Source organism: Gracilinanus agilis, chromosome 6 (assembly GCF_016433145.1).
Source record: "Gracilinanus agilis isolate LMUSP501 chromosome 6, AgileGrace, whole genome shotgun sequence".
NCBI classification, from domain to species: domain Eukaryota; kingdom Metazoa; phylum Chordata; class Mammalia; order Didelphimorphia; family Didelphidae; genus Gracilinanus; species Gracilinanus agilis.
The window spans coordinates 96869503-96874644 of NC_058135.1; the positions used below are offsets into that span (position 1 = coordinate 96869503).

At 41.2% G+C, this 5142-nt stretch overlaps 1 pseudogene; it reads left to right on the plus strand.

Annotated features, from left to right (window-relative positions):
- Nucleotides 1–722: 722 nt before the first annotated feature.
- LOC123252307 lies at nt 723–1951 on the plus strand (annotated as a pseudogene).
- The last annotated feature ends 3191 nt before the right edge of the window (nt 1952–5142 follow it).

Here is a 5142-nt window from a genome sequence, read left to right on the forward strand (position 1 = left end):
GCTTACATTCTATTGATGTGGGGGGGGGGGGGGACAACATGTCCACAGATAAGGAAAAACAAAATGTAAGGAAACGGCAAGGTAATTTGGGGGTCGTAGGGTAAACTGGCAGCTGGAAAGAACAAGAAAGACCTCCCGTAGGCGGTGGCCCTTGTGCTCTCAAGGACCCAAAGATTCTAAGAGAGGAAAGTGAGTTCATTCAGATCTGGGGAACAACCAATGCATAGAAGAAGTGTAGTGTAAAAGAAATGGCTAATTTGACTAGACTTTTCTATACTTGAGAATAATATTTAATAGTCTAAAAGTGTGCTGAAGCCATACAATAAAGGACTTCAAATACAAATCAAGAAATTTATATTTTATCCTTAAGGTCATAGGGAGCTGCTAAAGCCTCTAAAAGAGGGGAGTAACCTGGTCGGGAACGAGCTTTAAAATAGCACTTTGGGCCCCTACTTCCTGCCCGCTGCCATCGGGTAGTCGGTTAGCGCAGCTGTGGGAGCAGTGGAGGCAGTAACTCTGGCGTAGGAGGGAGATGCATTGGCTGGGACGGATTGCATGAGGCCCCCTTAGCCACTGGGTGCTGGAGCACATCCTGTTCCTCCAAGGGGCTACCAACTCTGTCTCAGGGACAGTCTGAAGAAGCAGTATTGCCTGTGCCTTCCGGAGTCTCTTGGGCCCTTAGTATCTTAGTTTATTGGCCAGCTCCACCACTTGCATCAGTTATGAATTTCTCTGAAGTGTTTAAGCTTTCAATCAGCTCAGTAAATTTTCTCCCAATGGGAAATTTCCAGCTTCTTGTATCCAGGACCGTTTAGTGGTTCAAGATGTGAGCACTCTCCAAATCCTTCAGCCGTACACATGCCTTGACCAGATCCAACACCTAGAGTCCTGCACGGACTCTCTTTCTATGTGTGCGATGTACAGACGGGGGCTGTAACAGCCCGAATGGTGCTGTAAGATAGACTAGGGTTCTGCAGGACTGGTGGCTTCATGGTGGAGTCCAGATGGGCCTCACATTCTCAACACAACTGAATTTCAATCTGTATCCTCTATCAAATATCCAAAAGCCCGTCAGCAAGGAATAAACTTTACAAAGGATGGCGGCTCCATGGCCTTGGCAGAAAAGCGTGACTTGCAAAGATTTTATCAGCCTCTTTGTGGGTAGGGACTGAAGGCTTCTAAGACATTTTGACACAGACACCCAAGACCTCTCTGAGATTGAATGGGTTCCAAATGGATGTGTGTTGGCAGCTTGGGACAGTTGTTTGGAGTATAAAATGTTGCTGTATTCCCTGGATGGCTGGTTGTTATCAACATACTTTGCATATAAGTGGTCTCTAGGTATCAAGACCATAGCCAGGAGTCCTAGCAGCCAGTTTGGGCCATCGGCAGCTTTGATGGAAAGGTGTGGATTTTTAACCATGTGCCTTGGAAGATGACTACAAACTTTGGACATACTGCAACCATTAAAAACCCCAAGACAGTTGTATATAAGGAAACAGAAAAGTCTCAAAATTTAGAAATGGAGCATCTTCTATTCCCACCAACCAAAGCAGCAGCCCAGTTCTCTTTTCAACACATAGAATAAATATGAGGTGGTCTCAACTCCAGTTTCTTTACAAAGATCAAAACCAGTCACTGATTGACAAAATCCCAAAATTGGCATAGGAATCTTAGCATTTAGTCCAGACAATTGCTTCCTGGCAACAAGAAATGATAACATTCCCAATGCCATTTGGATCTGGGACATACAGAAGTTGAAATTATTTGTGGTGTTAGAACACCTGTCATGTGCACTGGGAGAAGCCAAGTGTGCCTGTGGTCCCGGGCAGGCTGTGTGTTGGTGCAAGTACCAGTGGAAAGTGACTTTCAAATACTTTCTCTATGTTGGCACCTAAGTGGGGAATCTATGGCCCTCCTGAGCAAAGATCATTTATATTTATGTTACCTGGAAACAATTAAAAATTAATTTTTTATTATTTGTTTATTTACTAGATAATTTTATAAAATTATTACAGCCAGAAAGCCTTAAGGACTTCCTTGAGATCGACAGTTTGAGGAGATTCTTGAATAATGTTATGTCAGAAATCCAATACATATTTGTTTTGTACTGAAAAAAAAATCACTTGACAGAGGTGGGAAACAAAGGTTTGGGTGAAGTTTTCTTAGAAGTCAATTTCCCTCCTTGATTTTAAATATTTTTCTAGAGTAACGTATCTTTATACATGTCACATAGAAAAACTGACTTTTTAAATAACTTATAATAAAGACTTGAAAGTTAAAAAGAAAAAGAATAGCACTTTGGCCTTTTGATCCAGCCATACCACTGCTGAGTTTATACACCAAAGAGATAAAATATTTATAGCCGCACTCTTTGTGGTGGCAAAAAATTGGAAAATGAGGGGATGCTCTTCAATTGGGGAATGGCTGAACAAATTGTGGTAACCATTGGTGATGGAATACTATTGTGCTCAAAGGAATAATGAACTGGAGGAATTCCATGTGAACTGGAAAGACCTCCAGGAATTGATGCAGAGTGAAAGGAACAGAACCAGGAGAACTTTATACACAGAGACTGATACACTGTGGCCCAATTGAATGTAATGGACTTCTCTACTAGAAGCAATGCAAGGATCCAGGACAATTCTGAAGGACTTATGAGAAAGAACACTATCCACATCCAGAGGAAGAACTGTGGGAGCAGAAACACAGAAGAAAAACAGCTGCTTGATCACATGATTCAATGGGGATATGATTGGAGATGTAGAATCTAAGCGATCACCCTAATGCAAATATTAATAATATGGTAATAGGTCTTAATCAATGACACATGTAAAACCCAGGGGAATTGTGCATTGGCTATGAGAGCAGGATGGGAAGAAGGGAGGAAAAGAACATGAATCATGTAACCATGGAAAAACATTCTAAATTATTTAAATAAAATTCTTCGAATAAAAAAAAAGAATAGCACTTTGGAAGCTATGTGGAGAATAGTTTGGAGAGGGAAGAACTTGGAAATGGAAAAGCCAAGGAGGTTTTTCTATCAATCAATAAACACTGCTCAGTGCCACACATTGTGTGAAATACTGGAGACACAAGACTAAATGGTCCCTGTAATCAAAGAGCAACAACAGAGGAAGCAATACACACATATAAAGTATAGACATAAAACATACAAAAATAGTAGGAGATGGTTTAGGGAAAACAAGCACTAGCAGCTAGGAAGAACAAGAAGGGTTCCATGAAGCTGAGGCAGTTTGAATTGGGTCTTCAAGGAAACCAAAGATTCTAAGATGCAAAGGTGAGGAGACTGTGTTTCCCCAAGCACAGGGACAGTAATGTAAAGGCACAGTGACAAAAGATGGAGTATCATGTATAGAGATAACAAGTAGGCCAGTATGTTGTTGTTGTCCAGCCATGTCTGATTCTTTGTGACCCTATTTAGGGTTTTCTAGGCAGAAATACTGTAATGTTTCACCATTCTCCTTCTCCAGCTCATTTTACAGCTGAGGAAATGGAGGCAAACTCTCAGGGTTAAATAACACACGACTAATAAATATTTGAGGCCAGATTTAAACACAGGAAGATGAGTATTTCTGACCCTTACCCTGTGCTCTATTGACTGAGCCACCTGGCTCCCCAGTATAACTTAAAGTACAGAGAGAAGAATGTTGTATAAGAACCACAGAAAGACAGAAAGAGGTCAGATGGTGAAGAACTTTTCATGGCAAACAGAGGATAGTATATTTGATCTGAGAGGTAATAGAGAGCCACAGGAGTTTATTGAGTAGGGGAGTGATGGTCCTGTATTTTGGGAAATCAGTCAATCAACTAGCACTTCAGCAGTTGCATAGTAGTAAGAAAAGACCAAATAAGAAACTCCTGCAATAGTTCATGTGTGAGAGGTCTCAATTCCTCTTATGAGGGCTTGAGCCAGAGTAGGAGCTTGGGAGTGGAGAGATGGGAGTATATGCAAGAAGTGTTGTGGAGATAGAATTATTAAAATTTAGCAATTTTTGGATCTGGGTCAGGGGGAGAGTGAGCATGAGGAATAGAGAGTATTTCAACAATCCAGAAAAGTGATAGGGGGCCTGAACTAGAGTAGTGGCCATGGTAGTGGAGAATAGGAGATGGATGATAATGTCAGAGAGAAATCACTAATAAAACTTAGCCAATATGAGGGAGGGGGGAATAGGAGGAAGATGAACAAGTTGAGAATAACTCTGAAATCATGAATCTGGGGGAGTAGAAAATTGGTTCTGCCTTCAACAGAAAGAGCAAAGTTCAATAGAAGGGTGGTTTGGGGGTGGGAAGGAAGTGAGTTCTATTTTGTACATAGTGGGTTTAAATGCCTACAAGACTTCCAGGTGAACATGTCCAATTGACAGTTGGTGATATAGGACTGTTTCATGCTCAGGGGAGAGGCTAGAGCTGAATACAAACTTCCAAGATACCCCCTCCTCCATATAGATGATAATTGATCCCACAGGAGACAAGAGGATCCACCAAAAAGAATATGGTGAATTATAAGGAAAGAAGGTGTAGAAACATGGGGTACCCTCACAGTTAGGGAATGAGACATGGATGATGGTAATCCAGTAATGAAGACTGAGAGGAAGCAATCTGACGTAGGAGAACCAGAAGAAGGCAGTGTCATGGAAACCCAGAAAGAGGAGACCACCCAGGAAAAGGAAAATCAACACTGTAAAATGCTTCAGAGAGGCCAAGAAGAATAAGTCTCATTATGAGACTTTCAGCAAATATTCTCCTTCCTCTGAGTTTCAGTTTTCTCATCTGTAATATGATGGGCTTGAGTTAAATGATCTCTAAGTTCCTTCTAACATTCTATAGATCCGCATTACTCAAGAAGAATTTATTCATGCTCTGCCCACTTTTGCATGAGGCTAATTTTGTCTATGGTGTGAAAAATGTGAACATTGTCTATAGAAATAGTTCTCAGGACAATATCAGGCAATTTAGGACTCATCTGTGTTATTAGGACAAAAGTATTTTGTTGATGGGATGAAATTCAAGTGGAGGAATAGAAATAATGTTTAGGGAGAAGGGAGCAGAGTGGGTACTTAAAAGAGAGAGAGAGAGAGAGAGAGAGAGAGAGAGAGAGAGAGAGAGAGAGAGAGAGAG